Raw genomic sequence first — 22956 nt, 5'->3', positions numbered from 1 at the left:
TTTTAAAATAGTGTCACATCTAGGTAATTTTTAGGGATTGTGCAGCGACATGCGTTCCACCCTTTGCCTTCTTATTTATTTTATATAGTAAGGAACAAAAACAAAAACCCTAAAGATTTAACATTGCTTAAGATACAGTTGTTTTTACAAAATAAGTTACTATTAATTACGAACATATCTTAATTTGACTACTACCTAAACATAAATACACGACCTTTCTTTGTGTGTTTGTAAGACCATTACAAATAGCACAATTTGTGTTGAACTAATTTTCCGTTTTACAACACTTTAGGTGGGGGCGAGCGTTACAACGTAGAAAGTTTACATAAACACAAATGTCATTAATCATTTGAAATATAATGGAAACGTAGAACTACATGTTACCACAGTGGAATGTTTGTCTTGTGGGATAAATACGTTTAAAACATGTTTTAAACATATACGTGTGTATTTTGATAACTAGATATAAGGATTTATTGAACTGCAATCACACCTGATGTTAAGTGATGATGCAATCTACGGTGGAGCGAGCTAACCTAGGATATGTCTATTCACTCTTGATTTGAAGGTGTTCATATAGCGTAGTGGAGAGTGTATAAACGTAGTGGAGAAAACGGAAGTCGTACGTATAAATGAGATATCAGCTGCCGAATTATGTAGATCAGTTCGATGATAAAAAAGTGAGGGAACTAATAGTTCTATACTCTATGTACTCTTCGAATATATATTTAGTGTGTATGGAAAGACATAAATACTCATATTACAAAGATGTCCGCCAATCCGCACTGTGCCAGCTTGGTGGACTCCGGCCGGAACTCTTCTCATTGTCAGAGGAAACCTGCGGCCTGTAGGGGGCCGGTAATAGGTTGATATTATGATGATGTGCCCTAGTTACAAGAAATAATAACCTATTGAATTATGACATTTAAGTAGATTAAGTAGTAAGATAAGTCTGTTGTATGCAGGTGTTAAAATATAATGAACAACTTGATAGTTATCATATGAAATTATGATTAATTGTAAAAGTATATTTAAAGTTAACATTAATATCCTCACATTAAATATGCGGACCATTGTTATTGGTCAACATTCAATGATGTCACTGTACTTGAGGAATTCATAACGGTGTCACTATACCGCTGATAATACACAACTTTCATTGTACAATTGTGTAATTATATTTTAAAAATAATAATTTAGAGTAAGTGATATTAATATAAAACCATTGTTCTTTAAGTCATCATAGAATGATGTTGAAAAGCATAAAAGAAATATGCTTTGTCAAAAAAGGGCAGTCTCTGATTTACCAGCAAACAGTTTATTCTTGACGCGGGTTACTGGGGGCACCATGCTGGCCGAAATACCCAAGTTAAGTACTTAGCATAAATACTATACTAGATATGCCCTGGGGCTTCGCCCGCGTAAATTTCGAATGCAGCGTACTGCTACATCGTCTACACCTATAGTCATACATGATATTTTTGACAAACATTTTTTTATCTTTCGTAATAAATGTATATTTTATATAAAAAGTATCACAATTAAAAAAAATAGTATTATTATTCGCCAATAGATGTCAGGAAGTCATATTTTTCAGTTTAAATTGGGACTACCCAAACGCCACCTTTTTGTTTTTTTTCTTCCAATGAAAAAAACACAAATAAAATGTCATTTTCTAAAAATGAATCCTAGCTAGATCGATTTATGGCCCCCGAAACCCCCTGTATATTAAATTTCATGAAAATTGTTGGAGCCGATTCCGAGATTCCAATTATATATATATATATATATACATATATACAAGAATTGCTCGTTTAAAGATATAAGATTTCTTTTGACAAAATTCAAATCTGTGTTTATAATTTCGTAGTGATTGATTCATAGTATAAAATATGAAACATAACCCCTTTTCTCATTGTTGGTTGAGACCCGTGCCCTGTAGTGGGCCTGTAATGGGTTGAAATGATGAAGATAAAATATGACGTTTATAAAACATAATCAAAAAAGGATATTTAAAAGATGGGTTGCTCTGGAGTTTTTTGCGCCACTTCTTCTCTATGACCCCTTACGAAGTGGAAGTTGTTTAAAAATAAAAGATTAACGTAAAATATATGTCCAACAGACCTTAACTGAGTTTTGCTTGTATTATTTTTGTCATTCAATTTGTTTTAATTATTACTTCAATCAGAAGAAGAATAGTCTATTAGTTTAAAGAAGATTCAACTGTTAGTCCATTGGTTTACGGTATTAACTAAGATCATATTTCGAAGTACGATAACTCAAAAAATGACTTATTGTTGCATACGAGGCCCAGTAGTTTAGAATATAAATAAAGCCAATATTAAGTTATTAGCTGTAAAATAACAGCCAATATTTAGTTATTAGCGTTTTGTTAAGATTAATATCATAATGTTTAACGTAAATAAACAGCATAAATTTTCGAGGGTATAATTGGATTTTATGGTTCCGTACGTAGGGTTCCAACTGTTTGCCTATAGGTTCGTCCGTACGTCTGTCCCTCCGTCTGTCTATCTGTCAGCGGATCCCAATAGGTAGAGAGTAAAATTAATCAAGAGTTCTTTTTTTTATTCCACAGCAAGTTAGCCCTTGATTGCAATCTCACCTAGAGGTAAGTGATTAGTTTAAGATGGTAATGGGCCAATCTGTTAGCGGTAAGGCAGTTATTTTGAATCCATAACCCTAATCGGTTTCTACACGGCATCGCATCGGAACTCTTAATCGCTTGGCGACACGTCTTTGTCTGCAGGGTGTAAACTAGCCATGGCCAAAGTTTCTCACCAAGCCAGAGAAAATTCAGAAATAATAAATTCCAAATATTCCCCACTGGTATCGAACCTGGAACCTTCCGTAAAAATTAATACTTTTTCCACATTGCACCTCGGTACAAAATTGTCGTTTTCATGCCTTTATTTCAACAAACCCACTATCAATCAATTAATCAATTAGCCAATCAATTTTTTTTCAAATATAATACAGATACATATCTTATTATTAAATAATTAAAAAACATAGTTACATATTCTGTAGTAACGGACGTCCAAATATTTAATATAAAAAATATTTGGACGTCCGTCAGTTGTAGCGGCTACAATAATTGTAAGCATAATAATCTGTATTAGTTATTAATCAACTTTATAGGAAGCAAAAATAAGCAAGCATGATGATTTCGATCCCATAATTTGATTCCCTTTGTAATAAAATCTAATTATTTGTTTGAATTAAATCACGCTTTAATTGCACAACTCAAAGCGGTTTGGTAGAAAATAAAAATTATATTTTTCATAATTGCTTTCGAGTTGGTTGAAATAGAAACGTCCGGAGGTTGGGACGTCAAACGAGATTAGAGGCATGGATATTTTTGCTCGCTGTTGCTGCTACGAGTATAACAATAAATAACGTCCACGTGACCAGTTTATTAGTCGCTGCATTATGTAGGTGTGGCCGAGAAAAATAAGATATTAGATTAAAAATGGCCGACATTTTTTGTATCGATAAACCTTCTCGAATGAAACCTCGGTAAAATAAAATCTATAGTGGGAGTTAAGTTCGTGCTCTTATAAACTGCGAAAAAAAACATCTATGAATTCACATTTAAGACATATAAAACAACTGACCTCCATTAGCGTACTATAGAATAATAGAGGTCAGTGCATAAGACATATATTTACAATTTAATAAATCGTTTTTTAAAAAAGTTTTAAAGCACTTTGCTGAGGACTAGAATCAATCAGTCAATTAATTACAATATACATTTCTTTGGCATAAGCATTACATGTTTTTTATTCACTGGGGTATAATTTCAGTGAAGCAGTAAAAGTAACTTATTACCAGATTAAAAATTAGTGTGATATTTTTTACCTATAAACTTTCTCGAATGAGGGTATGCAAACATAATGTCAAAGCATAACATAATATATTTTTGAATTCAATTTTATACATTGCAGATGAAACTGATAGAAGTGAAACAAAAGGAATAATTATTTGTAACCTGTAACGGTTCCTATTTTAAAGATTTTGAAGTAACAAAGAAAGTTCAACCTGTAAAACCATTATAACAATACATTTCTTTATGATAATTTATTTTATTCGAAATCGAGTTATCTGCCGCGAGACTTGTTTGTTTATTGACCATATCCTTCGTGTCCAAATGGCTTTTTCACCGTGATTTAATGTTTGCACGGTGCCACATCTGTTCTATTCATTTCACTCGTGTGATTTTTATTCAACCTGAAGTTTTGCAAAGGTAATCACAACACGGGATGAACATATTTTCACCATCAGCCATAGTTACATAAAACGTTGAAAGGTTCCATTAATATGACGGGGCTAATGGAGTGATTTGACATCATCAATTAATCAAGAGAATATCATACTTTATCATAATATTCCTTCCCATTTATTACCTAACTATTTAATTTGTGACTATGTATTTATACTTTTTTCTATAATTATGTTACTACTGAACGTCCTTACATTTTGTTGCTTAGTGTAAAAATAACATAAATGTTTGTTTGTTTGTTTGAAGTTGTTCAATCCTTAGATTGGACACACCATAGGGCCCGATAGGCAGACCCTAGTTCATGTTGCAGGTTTGAGTGAATAAAAAACGTGCTGAGGTCACGAAGGTTGTATTTGAAGAAGTGATGATATTGCATTATTTTATGTGACAAGTTACATTGACAAATGACGCAAAGTTCACTGACATTGACATTGATTATATTCGTAATTGACGTTACACTATGGTTGTAAAGGGCGCCGACCAGTCTTTATTGCACACACACATTTTATATAAATTAAACAAAAATACAGAAGAAACTTAAAAAATAAAATAGAGCGTGCAAAGGCGGTCTTATCACTAAAGCGATCTCTTCCAGACAACCTTTGACGTTAGGAAATGTCCTTTGCAAAAGGGTAAATAGCGTAAATAACGTAATTTTAACTTCGTATTTATAAACGAGGAAATAGATCTCATATAATTCAACAACATAAATAAATAATTTTCTCAGTTGACATACAATAATATGTACTTATAAAGATGTAAAAAACGAAAATATTCTCGGAGTCTCTCTATAAATGACTGTAAACTTATAGGTATAATGTCCGTTTAGTATTTGCAGCATTAATGATAACAAACAACCAAAGGCAATGAGTATATAAACTTCACTTTATACGCAGCTATGAAAAAGCTCTGTAATGAAATAGTTCTGTTTTATTTCTTCCAATGCAACGAAAAGTCTACATGAGGATATTGCGCATGACAAGATGAAGTACGTACGTAAACATTTTAAGTTTTAAATTTGACCGAATTTTATTATTTGTTGGTAAATTTTATGCACAGATTTGATTAGATATTTAATTCGCTTCTCGCAAATTCAGACTAGCTTTTCTAAGGTGATAGAAGGAAGGAAGGGTCAGCCTTGAAGTTTGATTCAAATGTTATAGGTATTTCGAACGATTGATAGTTTCCTCTCGTTTCTTCTAGTTAATATGTTAAAACTGTATTCTGTATTTATACTCGTAAAATATGTGTATGTCCTTACATATTATAGAACAAAGTCCCCCTCCGCATTGGGCGCGAAAAACTTAAAAAGTACCGACAGAGTGGTTAATGGGGAAAATTTTAATGTATAATTCATAATGTTTTAGTTAAATTGGCTGAAATATAACGATGATTGTTATAGATGTCGGAAAAATCATACCGACTAGGAGCTTACTGGCGTGCGCCGCAATAATGATTGATAATGCTTTAAAATAATGTACTACATGTTTAAAGTTATCATCATTGCCGACAAAAAAGTCCGCAAGGCTATATGTCTAACTATTATAGTTAAGTCACATTAACTGATTTTTATTTAAAATTTTCAATCAGTACCCTAGTATTTGACTGATGTACGAATGATGTCATTTCTATCATGATATTAAATACTTAATTTTATTATTAAGATTTTAATTTTTTTTTAGATTACTAAGGTTATGTACCTGTGTATTTCTTTTTAAATTATTCAAATTACCTATCGTTTAGAAGTAACGACGGGTTTAAAAATGCTGAAAGTGGGAAAAATGCCACGGTGTGAGCCGGGCAGACCTACGGCATCCATGAAATACTAATACATTTCACAATTAATTGATGTATCTTTAAATCATATAATAGATAGTCTACATTAAAACAGATTTTTTGCAAAATAACGATCTATGTGTTTGAGATTCACAGTTGGACACGGTAAGTGGCGCTGCAATCGCGTAATAGGGATTGTTTTTTTTAGATTTCTACTCATACGAACTTATGTGTTTTAGGACCCCCTAAAGTCCATATAGTTTGATTTGAAATAAAACTAGACCTGATATTAGAACCGGTAATAACCGATTTTGTGCAGACGAAGTTGCGCGGTTCAGCTAGTGGTATGCTTTGCAAGCTACAAATGAACACTGCAAGTACTATAATACTTCGATATACACGAATGCCTAAAGCGTTTTTGCAAGTAGCGTACAAAGTATTTAGAGAACATAGTTGATTGAAAACTGGGTCAAAGGAATAGGAACTAGAGTAACGCACTCAAAACAATAAGTAGCAGGATTTTCAAATTTAACGCTAAACGCTTCCCATATCAATAAAGAACGACTATAACTCTAACTGAACGTTTACTCTAAAACTGACGTCAGTTTTATAGTCAGTTCAAACACTGTAAGTTAAGGTTCCGGAGGAGTCAAAACGTTAATTTAACAAAGAACTTTTTTATAGCAGCATCAAATGGGAAAGAATGCTAAAGTACAAAGTACGTTTACTAATAGAAATTCCTCCGAAATACTGTAAATGGAAAGACGTGCTGGCGACAATATTATCTGATTCCTATCATTTTTCGGTGGGACTTAGGACTCAATGGATTTCGAAACCCGTTTTGACGAAGGTATCTTATTTGGAGCAGAAAATAATAAGTCCGTACGGCTTAAGTTTATTTCGTGTAGGATACAGAACCTTTTTCTGCCAACCAATAAATTTTTATTTACTATGCAAACAATGCACGTATCCTTTTGTTATTTGCTAATTTCAAAACTATTTCAGTACTATATTTAAGTACTTATTGTCAATTATATTTAGTCAAATAGCCATAGGTAAATAGATATGTAACCATGTTTAAAGTCTTGATGAATAGATTCGAAACTAAAAGTAAGCTTATGGAGTTAACTAAGTATTTTATTATAGAAACAACAACATAAAGTATTTGTGAAAAACTTAGTGGTTCCTTAACTGGTATAATGTATCTATATACTCGATAAAACAATGTTTAATATAATAATAACTATCTAAATCTTGTCTTTTACAGACTAAAGACTGTGAATTCTACGGTATTAAGTGTTTCACGTTACTTTATACTTGCTAAAGTTGAAAATATTTTGATTACTCCGTAATACTTTAATTTAAAACGATGACACATATGCACTTGAGTCAAATATCGAAAACATGAAATTTCTCGGTAAATATTAAACGAAAGCCAGGAAGGCTGCTTGAAATCACAGTAAATCTTCTCATTTAATAAAACAAGCTTTCAGAAAGGCCTCCTGTCGAGGGGGTGAACGATAGCACTTTGGAATATTATATTACGTCGCGATAACGCACTTATGGTATTTATACACGATGTCACTACGAAGTTATTAAAAATTTGTAAAATATAGGCATCCCTGTAATAAAATCGTCATCAATCAAAAAATTATATCAGACTAGACAGACAGATTAGGTATTCGTTTAGATCCACTTTCTGGACATAAAATAAAGCAAAATTATTTAGCGCAATTATGGCATGGCACAATTGTATATAAATATCTTTAACATAGTGATAAGAAATATACAAAAGTAAAATTTGGATTGAAGCAGGCGTTACTTTGCGGAAATCCATAATATATTATGAAAATTAAGCTTAATTTGCTATACTCCGCGAACAGCAGGAGAATCTGTATGGTGTAATTTATAATTACTTCAATCCTTATACTCCACACCAAACAGATCCTCGGCAACGTACCCTCTACGCACGTTTCGCTCCGAAATCGGAGCATCCTCAGGAGATGTTGACTTTACAATGAATAATTGTTATGTTAACAAGAAAGAAGAATTCAAGTAAAATTATTAAACTTTAAAATAGTTGATGTTACTATGGTAAATGTAATTTCATAATTAAATAAGGCTTTATTCACAGATAGCTTCTGTTGGCTACAGAAGTCATTTCTGTCAGAGTGATGAGAGAGTGAAAGATTTGCCATGCTTTTTAATAATGCAAGCTTTATTTTGATAACGAAATGTCTGTAAGCCATTAAGTATTACAAAATTTTAACGATAATAATCTTGACCGATGGTTTTAACGTGCTCTTCGAGGCAAGTAGGAAAGACAATGGGTGAATTCAGACCTGTAAACAAGGTCACCTAACCCTCCATAAGTAATAATAATAAGTACCTATTTTTAGCTTTTTTAAAACCAATGCTAGTTATAAAGTTTTAAAACCAATAACATCTATTTTGTCTAGGTACCAGCAGAAAACTGGTAGTTTCTCTAGGGGGGTTCCACGAATATAATCTCAATTTCTCACCTAAAGTCCTCATATAACCACGAGGTGCTCACCTGAGATCTTTTAATAAGTTAGGCTCGTTTAAAATTGATTTTAACTAAGAAGGTGAAAGATCCTTGCATAATAAGTCTAGGTCATTGATCGCCATGGATTTAGTAACTAATAGGTAACTAAATCTACGGTAGGTAATACTAAAACTTAACAGGAAAACTACAGAAACACCTTTGGTGGTTTGTTTCTATTCTATTCAGTGTCTTTGTATTATCCGGGCGGCGTTCGTGAAGGGTCTTGCATACAGAACCTCAGTGTATGGAGTGAAAAAGTTGGCAGATAGCGCGAGCCGTCGCAAAGCGAAGGTTCCGAATACAAATGCAGCAATGAAATGCTGATGAAGCACGTCTTCAAGTACAGCCCACTTAATGCAGTTTTGTTTTGCGCTTCCAAGGCGTGAGTAACATTTGTTTCTATATCTCATTGTGAAACTGACTTTTACTCCTGGTACATTTGATATTTTGACGGGTTATAATCTTAATATGGATTTCGAAAATATTAACAAAAAAAACCTATAAATGTATAAGTAGTACATTAAGTTCAGAAATGTCATATCTATAAAATATCGGAAAGCTCTTGGCCTGAAGTGCGAGCGAACCAAGACTCTAACGTGCGTTCTCATAGCGGTCTGGCAACTGGGACATGTATATGATTTACAGTGTATTGTCACTTTTCAGAAATAACATGATTTTTTATTTTTTTTGGTATGAAATAAATTAATACAAGTTAGTTTTAATCATAGGAACTATAGGGCCGAGACTTATTAAGAATAATAATCTTTAAACATAGATATGACATTTCTGAACTTAGTGCGACTTTGCTTCTATGGTAATGTAACATGTAAACCTTTAAAACCTTAGCCAGCTTAGAAATCATAGTGAATCGAACCCAAAACCTCGCTCAAATTTCAGAGTGCTTCAACTGCGCCAGAAAGGTCTTCCACAGTCGTAGTTCTTACAGTTTAAGTTCAGTTCTTAAAACTTTTTCTGCTCGGTGCAAACTTGTGGAGTCTGACAGGTTCATAAGTGCCTGTAAGTTTGGTCTACGTGAAAGATTGAATAAACGTTTTGAATTTTTTGATTGTTATGTTCGAGGGTTCGGGGAGAGTAGTGCTGATGCTAATGGTTGAACTGGTTGATGTCGGCCACTTTTGAGGGTATTGGCATCAATATTATTGATAGTCTAAATCTACTGTTATCAACTTAATGCGATTTAAAAAAAAAACGCGGTTCATTTTAGCGGGTAGCCACGCGCCCTATTAGTATTTAATAAAATACTTGTTTGTATATTTTGTATAGGTGTAACATAAACCGACAGAGTTTACTCGTATGTTTTTATTGACTTAGGTTTGCCAAGCATTTGCTAAATTGTAAAGTCACTGGTCATCATGATATTGAAGAGCAGTTCTTTTTGATGAAGAAGAATTATTTTTTGATGAATGTTGACATAAAAACAAACAACTAATATCACGAAATTTTACATCTCCGTTTGTGTATAGGTAGTTCTATTTTACACATACGTGAGTATAAAATATAGAGATGTTCACATAAAATATAACATAATAAATCAACAAGTTTAATTTCGCATTGAAAATATCTGCTGTCTTGGCATTGATACCTACATTCTAAGAATGAATAAAAGCCCTGTTGAAAAATAACCTTATTTGTTGACGTCTAGTGCGCTTCCAAGGAAAATAAAGTTTCTGCTGAATATAGAATATAGGACTCTCTAGGTACCGACGTGTTATTGAATGTAGATGCCGAATAGATAAAGAGTGCCCGAGGCAGTACTATGGGCAGGTATATGGAAGGATTAGGTAGGTAAGTTTCGTACAACATAATTTATTTCAAAGCATAAGAAGAATATAGAAACCAAAGTAGGAATTCCATACTTAACATCAGTCCAAAATTTTTTATGAAATTACTTTTATAATATTGTTAGACTTTATGCCAATTAAAAAAGAGTTTTACGTATCCGGAAGTGAGTACCGTACATATTATGAATTTCAGTTGGTTCCTTATGACATACTTAAGCTTGTAATATTGTATAGCATAAAATCCAAGTCAGATTCAGCTAAGTCCGTTCTGGACTCGGTGTGATCCGATCAGAGCCGATCTGTTCGGAGAACCCAGACCAAGTAATTAAGTGGGCGTTTCATATTCCAATATTTTTTTACTCCCCGAGCTCAAACAATGTTCCTTTTAATTAACTATTCCGTACTGCGCGTAACGAAGTTTCACTTAACTTAAGTGTCATATAGGTGTCTTTAACATAAATAACAAAACTCTATGGTTGTTCTTTTACGTTACTTTTTACTTCAGGGCACGGATCTCTTCCCATAATGAGAAAGGGTCAAGGTCGGTAGTCCACCAAGCTGGCCCAGGGCGGATTGGTGGACTCCACACCTTTGAGAACATTATGGAGAACTCTCAGGCACGCAGGATGTTTTCCTCACGATGTTTTCCTTCACCGTTTAAGCAAGTGATATTTAAATTGCTTAAAACGCATATAAATAAAAAGTTAAATGATTCTGCTGGGAATCGAACTCGGCCTCCCGTTTGTCGAAGTGTGAAGTCCAAGTCCTACCGACTGGGCTATTACCACTTCGTAATAACTTTTATGTTTATATCATCCATACTCACTTCTTACTCGGTTGAAAAACATAAGAGTTCCCGACCATTTGCTAGTACAATGTATAAATAAAATATGTATAGAACTTGTTTTATGAAATCTACCATAGGGGCCGTTATTTCTGTTATAAACACGGTCCCGGTGTTGAAGGTTAGGTAGGATTTAGCATGGATCAATGATTTATTATTAGATCGGGACCACAATAAGTAGGTTGTTTTGCGCATTATTCACTAAAACATCATGAATCAAAGGGTACTAAAAGGTATACATTTTACTCACATAATATACCAACATACTCGAGAAGAATAGGGCCTTAAATCTTTCTTAATAATTAACTTGGTTTCGTAAAAAAAACAGTATTTTTTTAATAACGTGGCAAAAATACAAAAAATGAAGATTTTCATTAAGTTTTTAAATATTTTTACCTACTCGTACTAGATAACTTTTATTGACCGATTTGACCTTTTGTTTTGCTACCGCTTTAGAAAAGCAATTGCAATCTTACTATATATATATATATATATATATATATATATATATATATATATATGGGCCAAAACCGGCATTTAATCTGTGACTACTTATTATTCTAATCCAGGTTTCACAGTCTATTTGTTACACGGAGTGAATACCATCTGACTTAAAGGGTGTACGTTAATAAAGGGCAAACTTTTAGTAAAGGTTAATAATTTTCCACCTACGGTTAACGAGATTATGATCATATAAGGCTTAATAGGAGGGACCGATGTTTTAACGTGCTCTCCGAGAGACTGAGGAAATTAAACGGGTTATTTTGGTTTCGTAAAAATTAGATTAAACTTTCTACTAGTAGATAGGAAAGTTTATCTTCTAACTTTAAACGAATGTTACTAAGACTGAAACTAGTCGAGCTACCAGGTTTTTTCACGGTAAACAGCGTGTGCACCGAGAACGGACAGGTGGTGTAAAATTATTATAAACCTACATCCAAATAATAATTATTGTTAATTAAAGTAATGAGAAAATTAATACATTGATTTCATTAACGAAACTCAATTTTTTTAATGTTTTTTTTTACTAGCGAGCCAGGCAGACGATGACAGGACCTTGAAAATAAACAAACACCTGCAATCTGATCGCAGTGCCACCTACCGGGTCCAATTGTGAAACTTAACTATCCAGGGACCCACTCCAACACACATAAATAACACAATTAGTATGCAAAAAACTGCTCTTTTTCACTCTATCATTTTTATAAACGTCGTAACTTTTAAACGAAAGAGCAGTCAGTCATTTGCAGACAACTTTAATTAAATTATATACTTCGTCCATTAGTGAAAAACGTATGAATATCTGTTCTGAATAATTTGAGGGAATCGCGTTCAAACGGTCAAAGACCGACGGACCATTCTGTTGTATAACATAGAGTGAAAATTTATATAGGTATATTATCAAGATCGATATTTCACATCAGCCTAGCGTCCAGCAACGTCCAATTTTTTTCCACTGTCACTTACATAGATACAATATAAGATATAATATAATAAAGTGAAGTTAACATTTATAAACACATATTAAAAAGTATTTTTATTGGTCGTTTAAATTATTAAAAGTTTCTAACGGAAGCAAGTTTATACATTCGGTAAACTGCAGGTATATCATAAAGCTATACAATGTGAAATGTTTTCTGTATTGTTTATAATACCATTCCATATTATTATGGTTTCTCAATATTTTACTAACACACATTCGCTTCACACTATAGTTGTGTATTTTTATAGGGCAATTTCTGTTATTCTAGGCAAATTATTTCGCATGAAAATACTGCAGCGAAAACATTTTACCAATATAAACTTCCGTAACATTGCAAACAAAAGTACAACTGATAAATATTTTATATGAGAAAATCGAGTTGCCATTTTTGAGCTTCCTCTCGGTGGCGTGGCAGCTAATATGCGCTAGGTAGGTCCATATTGTATACATGCCGTAGAACTAGATTTGGAAGTGGTTTGCGTGGTCTACCGAGTCACCGCTTCGCTCGCCACAAGGATTATCATTAGGACAAATTTACAACAGCATTGCTAGTGTACAATACCACTAATATAACTTTGAATTAATATATATTAAACTAGCTTTTCGTACCCGAGCCTACGTTCGCGATTGTTTCAATTTTCAAAAATCCCGCAAAAACCGTTCCCTTTTTCCCAAATAAAACTTTACTAACTTTATCCGCCTCCAAGCTATATGTAATAAAAAAAATTTTAAAAAAGAAGTTTAGCTGTTAAGCCTTGCATTAGTAACGATGGTTATTTTTCTATATCCCATTCCCGTGTGAATGTTTCTAAGGTTTTAAGGTTTGACGGCCGATTGGCGCAGTTTGCAGTGACCCTGCTTTCTGAGCCCAAGGCCGTGGGTTCGATTCCCACGGTTTTTACTGGAAAATGTTTGTGTGATGAGCATGAATGATTTTCAGTGTCTGGGTGTTTATATGTATATTATAAGTATTTATGTATTATATTCATAAAAATATTCAACAGCTATCTTAGTACCCATAACACAAGCTACGCTTACTTTGGGGCTAGGTGGCGATGTGTGTATTGTCGTAGTATATTTATATATTTATTTTTAAGGTAATTCTTATCTCCAAAAGCCACCCGTTCGGGCATAAAACGAACCCTATTTCAATCTTATGTATGCAAGCTATATATGAGTCAAATAAAATAAAAACAAACAAACAGGCGCAAGTTCTCATTAAACATATAATTATGCATAACCTTACTATAGTAGCTTTTTCGAAGTGGCCAAGCAATATTCCAAATGCGTCTAGTCTACTACGCTAGAGAGAACATTATCAAATAATGCATTGTTACAGCTGATCGAATTATGTAACAATTGGATTGAATATTTTTCAGTTTTTCAGTCGTGTCCCAACCCTTGCATTCTATATATGGTGATTCTTAATGAAACAATTAGTTAATTTCTCGTGATGTTTTACCTACCTATATTTAACGAAAAAGATCGCCTTGTTCGTTTTCAAATCTGCAAGCGCACGCTCTAGTCATAGGAGGTCGATCTCACGCTATTTTCTATAGCGTAGGTACATTTTTTTTTAAGGTATCGCAAAGCACATCATCCAGGATTTATATATTTATTTCATATGCTAGCCAAGAAAAAAAGAAGCTTAACTTCTTACCATCCCTGGACGTCCACGAATATTTAAAGACCTTAATTACCAAGTTGGTCCAGCCGTTCTCGAGTTTAAGTGGTAACGAACAGCAATTATTTTTTATATTCACAGAGAATACATTATAGGTCATAGGTGAGTTTAGTATAGTATCAATAAGTGACATAGTATAATGTAGTATATATAATTATATTTTTATAGAAATACCTTTTCTCATTTAAACTGCAATGGACCTAACCTAATTTATAAACCTAAGAAAAAAAACTAATTACCTATTTATGAAAAAAAAACTTAGGTTATTATTATGATTTTATAACTAATTCACTGTTAGTCAACTGATTGCAGATATTTTGCATCCAATCCCAAACTGATATTTGCAGCTGGTTTTCAATTCACATGTTGTACTGATACTGAATATTGTTGTCCAAGGTCCCCAAATTATGTGATTATGGCGTAGATGCCGCGAGACATCTGGTCTCATTTGACCTTGTAACCAATAAGTGTAATGGAGACTGAATTAAAATAAATCTAACTAATTTCGTCTTTTTATGAGTATATTTTTTTTGTAATATAAGGCCCGCATCTAAATGTTATATAACAGCATATGAGGCGCGTGGGCACCTTTCTCTATAGATGTACACGCAAAACTCCCCTTGCACTCACGTTCACGTCCCAAGGTGCTGGAATGGCAGCCCCGTACTGGTAAGCGCAGCGTTGGTCGACCCCCAACGAGGTGGACAGACGACATTAAGCGCGTCGCAGGTAGCCGTTGGATCCAAGCGGCTCAGAATCGTGGAACTTGGAACTCCCTACAAAAGACCTATGTCCAGCAGTGGACGTCTATCGGTTGATGTGATGATGATGATGACTCACGTTTAAAAAGCATTAATAATATTTCTTATTGTTTTAAGGATTGATATTCAATGCATAATTATGTCGATTAACAATCTAATTATTTTAGAAATAAAATACGTTATTGTAGCTCTTATAAGTTTACAGTTAACATACAGAAAATCTACAATTTTCTTTTTATAAATTAAGCAGGTATATCGATATTTTTCTGGTCGGCGTTGGGAAATTACTTGATGACTTCGAGTATTGCCTGTTAAGCTATAGCTCCGAAACATGGTGGTTGGTATGATAAGACCATAAAGTATTTCAGCGAGCGATGGTACGAGCTCGATGTATCTCTACTGTATTGACAAAGCTCAACAAGTTGCAAAGCTGAAGTGGCAATAGCCGGAATGAATGGTACGGAGCTGAGGGCCGATTGAACTCGGGGTCCTAAGTCTGGGTTACCGGACCCACACCGGAAAACGTAGTGTTACAACGCGCTAGCGAAGTTTTCAATTCTCAGTACCATCTTTACAACTTCCAAAGAGGAATGGTTGGACCTCGGCCCCCGAGCACGAATACCCGATTGTTTCGGTCGAGTACTTTACCAAAGTGAAAATCCCTACGGAAGACCTCATGTCCAGCAATTATTCTAGCCTTCAATACTTATTAATTGAACCAACCACGCTTATCTTTTTAATTTATTTCGATAGCCTAGCTCCAAAAATTATAAATACGCTTAAATTTGTATCAATATAATTTACAAATTACTCCGCGTCATTTTCACATGTAAATACGATCTTCCACCAGGTCCTTTGAAGCCAAGGAGTGCCGCTATTTACTCTTGCTCTGTAGGCGGTACCTCATCAACTCGCACCAACACGAAGGCCGTAAGGTCCTCGCAGCATATCATACCCATGTATCGCTCAACTAATTTAAATCGTAAATCAGCGAGTTTTAAATGCGGTGGCGGATACGGGCATCCTGAAATAAAAAGCAACGAGTGGTTCGGTAATGGTACAATAACCAAGCAAATCGCCATTAGCGGCTAACGGATTTAAAAAGGTAAAGGTTTTGAAATTATAAATGTTTTTTTTAAGAATGTTCTATAGAGCTTATCAAGATCTTGGTGTTTACTTGGGTTTGTGCTCTGTTTTCCTTTCCATCTGTCAAAGCCAAACTTTTGAAATAAAGGACGAACTACGAGTAAGTTTAAATAATTAAATTTTGCTATAGGAAATAAAGTTAACTGATATCTTATCTATCTTATATTCAAAATAAATTTCCGTGAGTGAAAATTCGAAAATTACCGGACTAACTAAAATTTTTGCTACTCTCAATACCAAAGTGGTTTCGAATAAAATAAAATGAGAAAAACAAAAGAGACAGAAAGGTACGAAGGTGGTATGAAGTTCGGAAAAAAATATCCACCAGTGCGGTGGACTGGGCCAGCGTGGTGGCCTTAAACCTTTCTCATTGCTGGGAGCAGAATCGTGCCCTGTAGTGGGCCGTTTATGGTAGAGAATTAGGTTAATTTAGCTTATTTCGAATAAATTTTTTATTCTTAAATAGGCTTTTGAAAGAAATCTTTTAAAGGAGCATAATACAAATTATATGTAAAAACGACCTTGATAATTCACGATTTGGCAAGTAGATACATTGATGACTAATGAGTTTCTCTATTACACTAAATGTTGGGAAAACATGATGAGAGAAAAAAAAACCGTTTAAAAGGCGACCTGTTTATTATCATTATGAGTCAAGTCGTGAAAGTTAGGGCCGGAAATGGCGCGCGGGAGGGTACATACTGAGAGTATTACCGCCACACCTTTATTACGCATTTCAATCTTGACGAGGACTGAAAAAAGTGCTTGACACATAAAAACACATTATGTTTATTTAAATGTTTCAAATTTTTCGGTGTCAATGGCGCCACAGGTTTGAAAATGTTTTTTATTGCCAAGAGCATGATAACATGCAACTGTTAAGTACGCATTTGACTTTGGTCTTAGTAAAATAATAAACAATAGTAATAAGGTTAGTTTTGAAGTAATTATTGTACGCCCAGGTTATCATCATTATTACTATCAACCCAATAATTGCCCTAGACAGGACATGGATCTTCACTTAGAATAAAAAGGCTTGAGACCGTATTCCGCTGCGATGGCAAAGTGCTGATTTGCAGACATCTCAGGAATGCAGTTTCCTACAAGATAATTGACGCTACCGTTTTAAGCAAATGAATTATATATATTTGCTCAAAACGCACATAGCCCCGAAATTTGTGGTGCTTGTCGGGGATCAAACTCGGTCCCCCGAATGTCCCCCACAGGGCCTTTACTCTTTTGTAAGTTATAATGGTGGCAAAAGAAAACAGTGCACCGCGACGCAATCTCAATGAATATGCTACACTAATAGAATCGGTGCTTTTTATTTATTTTCTTATTCTTATTTTCAAGTTAGCTCCTGACGGAAATCTCATGTGGTGGTAAGTGATGATGATGCAGTCTAAGATAGTAGCGAGTTAACCTGTTCGGAAGTGTGGCAGTTATATTAAACCCATATCCCTAATCAGACTCTACACGATATCGTACCGGAACGCTAAATCGCTTAGAGGCACGGCTTTGTCGGTAGGGTGGTAACTAGCCACGACCGAAGCCCACCAGACCAGACCAGAGAAAATTCAGAAATTATAAATTCCCAAATGAATCCTTCAACTTAAAACACAACGCGCGCTGCGTTAGCGATATCAATATTAGGTTACGATCATTTGACATGTGAGGTCGATTCTTAGATAAACCTACTGTTCATAATAAAAACTACGGATTCTTTGCGCCGTTCCATTTTTACTACACCTCGGAATGCTCCTGGCGTGCCCATATATATGAGTAGTACTTGTACACCAAGCCTAGGTTCCATCATAAAGTTTGCCTTGTGCCATTCTGGATTTAAATCTGGTTCGACAGCGTCCACAACTCTTTTGAATTTATTCAATTTCTATAAGCAAAATAATAATGTTTGATAGTTAAATACAACATAAGTATATCCGCAACTATTTTTCGTAATTGTTGATTCCTTGCTTTTTTATTGGTCGTGGGTCTAATGGCGGCCTTATCACTATCAGTGATAACACTGCCATTACGCCCTAATTTAGTTTATAAGTTGTTTTTATAAAATGTTTAGTTTTGATGTGTAATAAAGAATTTTTTTTTTTTTTATCCGTGTGTTATTTTTATTTAGTTTATTTTAGGTGGGCACTGGCCTTTTTTTTCTCCTGGGGTTATCCTCATGTATACCACTACACCACGGGGAGGTGCAGTGGTTATGCCGGACTCTTACCGACTAAAACCCCACGGTGTTCCGATTCATCGCTTGGTGACTGGGTCATGGGAACGCTTTTCACACAACTGCAACCCAGCCAGCGGTGCCTACCGAGGCAGGCACTCCTCTGTGAAAATATCGACTACTAAACACCATCGAAGGCACACCAGGAACATGGGTGAGGTGGGCACGGGCCTAAGCCAAGTGCTCAACCAGTAACATTAAACAAGAAAATTTAATTAATAATCATTTTAATTCAACAACGGTTGTGGGTCGTGTTTGTGAAGAAGATGATAGTGTTTTATTATTAATATCCTAGTGTGTGTAGTCTAGTCAATGAAATTTTACGTAGACTACATACGTACACATTATTAAAAAGGATTATGTTTATGACTAGATTGTAACAAACTGAAAGAAACCTTGTAATAATAAGGCATAAGTTGTCTATTGAGAAGTTGCGTCCAAGGCATACGCTTTGGACCTAATGAAAATATGAGTTGTTAGCGATAGAAATTTCATTCTCATATATTATAACTTTTGGTAGGCCCACTATCTGCTTAATTATTATGTTTCCTTGTGATAGAATCGTTGAACTTAAAACATTTTAACTGATTTATTAATTTCAACAAACCAGGTGTCATGATCGAATCTTAGAAGTAAAATTTGACCCATTTCTTAGTTTCCGAATATAGTAAAAATTTTCGTAGATGGGTATAATAATAATATGTTTTTGGTGAGATACGCAGAAAATACGCAGTCATCGCGGCTCGACCTATTTGGCCTATTTCGAGGTGGCTCAGAGCCTCCGAGCGAACTCCACAAAAATCGATTATTTATTAGTGAGTTAATAACTGTATGCTACTCTGTGTTCACTTCAGGTAGAATGCTTTTAGGTAACATCGCTTTCTGTAAAAGGTACCCTATCTTATCTTTAGTGTTTTTTTTTCGCAAACAATAAATCCAACCTAAATTGAACTAGGTTCTTAACTTCTTCGCGTATACAACGTGTAAATGAAAACCGAAATAACTTCTTCACAGGCTTGGCAGGCTTCTTTTCAGGAGGAACTGAAATGTTCTGCCCCCCAGACTTATTTGTGAAGCCGAAAACTTAATAGTTTTCAGTAAACTACTTCCATAGTTTTTAGTGAAAATTAAACCACTTGCAAAATTAAAAAAATTAAAAAGCATGTGACTCCTGTCAATTTATTAAGTACGCGTCGCGTATCGTATGTCGCGTGTCGGTCTTTATCTCCAATAGGGTTGCCATAAGTAAACTGTTAGAATGTTTGGAATTCGTTAGTATGGAAAAATAAATATGCTTCTTTTAATTTAATATTTTTATAGGGTGTTTGGTCCTTATGCAATATACTTATGCATCCTTCAAAATTATTTCGTAATTCGTTTACACGTTGTATTAATATTTTATGCTATCAAAATCTGTACTAAGCGGTAATATAGCCCAGGTAGGACTTCGACTTCACTTTCGAAGGAGCGAGTTCGAATACCAACACGCACCTCTAACTTTGTGCGTTTTTAACAATTAAAATATCACTTGCTTTAACGGTGAACAAAAATAAAGTGATGAAACCTGCATGCCTGAGAGTTTCCCAAAGGTGTGTGAAGTCCACCAATGCGCACTGGGCCAGCGAAGTGGATTATGGGCTTAACCCCTTCTCATGGTGGGAGGAGTCCTGTGCCCTGTAGTCGGCCGGCCATGGGTTAGTATGATGATGATGCTGAAATCTGTTCTTACCTGGATTGTAAACACGATAGTTTGTTTAGCTTTTTGTTGCTCGGCTAAGCCATAGAAACGACATTCGACAACGATAGATCAATCCTGAAATATATAACAACTACTACGCAGTCCATATATTGTTAAACACTACGAGTATATGCACGGCATAGAAAATAAAAAACCGACACAAAGGAATTATAAATAAGTACGTTTTGCTAGGCTAACCGTTCAAATATCCCATTTACTACAAAATCTCTGATGTAGACGTACATTAATCAAATAAAGGCATTTACAGAAGTCCAACGCATTTCGTGTACATCATACACAAAAAATATAAATGATGTTCACGAAAAGGGTTATAAAAAAAATGTTATACAAAAAATGTTTTTGTTTTTGCCTATTATATTAAAGTCCCATTGCTGGGTACGTGCCTCCTTTAAAACAATAAAAGGAGCTTTGTACTGCTGTTGTACCACGCTGTTCCAATGCGAGATGGCCAAGGCGAACGGGGTATAGCATTCTAGGCGGGGTGAAGGAAGCCATTTTTTAAGCCAAGTAATTTTTCTATTGAATTTGTATTCTAGACACAGATATACATAAACTCAAAAACTAAAATATATGCGGATACGGTCCCAGGCACATAGCATACCTATATTCAAGACATAATACATAACAAACCTTTTTGTCCACTAGTGAAAATATGATTGGCCTAAGTTCAGTAGTTTCTGACCAGAAATATATAATTTTCCACTTGGAATCCACAATATCGTTAGAGTTAAATCGAGCACCACGTTCAAATTCTTCGCAGCTAGTGGTGACTGAAAGTGTTCTGCGGCACCAATGCAGGACTCCGCCAGAGTGAACAAAACAATATGAAATATCCGTCGCGTAAACATTCTCCCTTTCGCAATTCAGTCATTTATTTCTACTGTTTTATGTTTATGTACACGCGCTTTATATGTAACAACGTGAGCAAAGATCGTTTAATGACATAATAACCGGCAGCGGATAAAGTACCTACCTACTCTACGCTTATGGAACCCTTTTTGGTTTATTTAAAGCCGTAAATAGGTGTGCTTACAAATAGGTTTATGTTCATAGTTGAATAAAGAAAGTTTGAGCGAAACGTCTTTTTCGGTCGGTCGGTTGGTAACTAGACACGGCCAAAGCCATCAACCAGACAAAATAAATTTTAGAAATTAATAAAGTCTGAAAATATCCTTCTGTGTTTTTACACCTATAATATGGACAGTCCACCTAAATAGACAGTCACTTATTCCTGGTTAAAGGGGCTGCCTGGAGGCAGGAATTCTAATTTGTAACTATTTTGTATATTTAATATTAACATCTCATGTAAGTTTTTTGATTTAGTTTTTAATTATTACTGTTTTTAATTAATCTGTTATACAATAGTGTAGAATGTAGATGGGTCATAGTTACCAAATAAACAAATAATATTATTAGAATATAATAATAATATAAAGTAGGTCAGTACTTAATAATATTACGAGCTTGTATGTACCTACGGTGAAAGGTTGAAATCCCAGCTATAACTAAGCCAGTTATCTACAAGTGCATTTCTGGTTACGGTGTAGATAATATTACACCTCAAGATTGTAGTATATATAACAGCTCTATACACCGATACTCGTATATGTAGATACTAACTCAACAATCGGCTTAGATTTACCGTGCAATCGGAGTAGAATCGTCTTGAATTATTATGCCGTACTACTACAAAGCGTTATTGCTTTTATACGAAGCTCACTAATTATTAATTATTAAGGAGTTCTCATAGTCATAACTTCTTAGTTAGTGATCTACCCTTTTATTTTTTATGTAATTATTGATGGACCAAACATATGCCCCCCTCGATGCTAAGTGAAAAACCATTGCCTATAAACAGAGCAACATTTCGCAGGGCATGCAAAGAACACGTCCTAAAGACACCAAATGAAAACATATTATACCATTCATTGCGATCTTTTAGAAAGTGTTAAAATTTTTTTTTTACGAATATTTTCATATAGACATTACTTCGCCCATAAACGTACCACTTAGCATGACAGGCGTGTACACTTTGGGATGCAAAGCTTGCAATTTCGTTGAAAATACTGTCATTTGATCTTCTTATTTAAGCTCATTAACTCCCAAATTGATTCTTCAGTCTTACTCTCGCTCATTACTATAAATACTCGCGTTAACACCAGATTAAAATATTTTAAACCCTTTGTCCTAAGTGTCTACAAGAACAATACTTCCTTTTACAATCTAATCGTTCGCATGTGCCTCCTTTATAAGGATTTAGTATCAAGTATAAAGGATATATATTTTTAAAAATCAAATTAATCGTAATCTTTATGGAAATTATATATATATTATTTTTGAAGTGTTTCTTTTTTGTTTCAACTTTAATTTTATCTTTACTTTTTGTAATTTTTTTTTTTTTGTAATTTCATTCCAGGTTGTGTACACATACTTTGGGTTGTAGCTTAGAACAAAATTTGTAATTACTTATATTTAGATCTACTTTTAGTTATTACCTGTTTTGTTTAACTAATAACAATAAACAATAAACAAAACGGCGAAAATAAACTTCGTGATACTAATTCCTAGGACAAGCTCTGTCATAAAAAGCTCTACT

The 22956-nt window shown here is 34.3% G+C and overlaps 1 pseudogene; it reads right to left on the bottom strand.

Annotated features, from left to right (window-relative positions):
* Window positions 1-16016: 16016 nt before the first annotated feature.
* On the bottom strand, window positions 16017-22433 carry LOC120636984 (annotated as a pseudogene).
* Between the last annotated feature and the right edge of the window lie 523 nt (window positions 22434-22956).

The sequence above is a fragment of the Pararge aegeria genome, chromosome 3 (assembly GCF_905163445.1).
Source record: "Pararge aegeria chromosome 3, ilParAegt1.1, whole genome shotgun sequence".
NCBI lineage: Eukaryota > Metazoa > Arthropoda > Insecta > Lepidoptera > Nymphalidae > Pararge > Pararge aegeria.
Note: the sequence above shows the minus strand (reverse complement) of the source record. Positions and strands in the feature narration are given on the sequence as shown.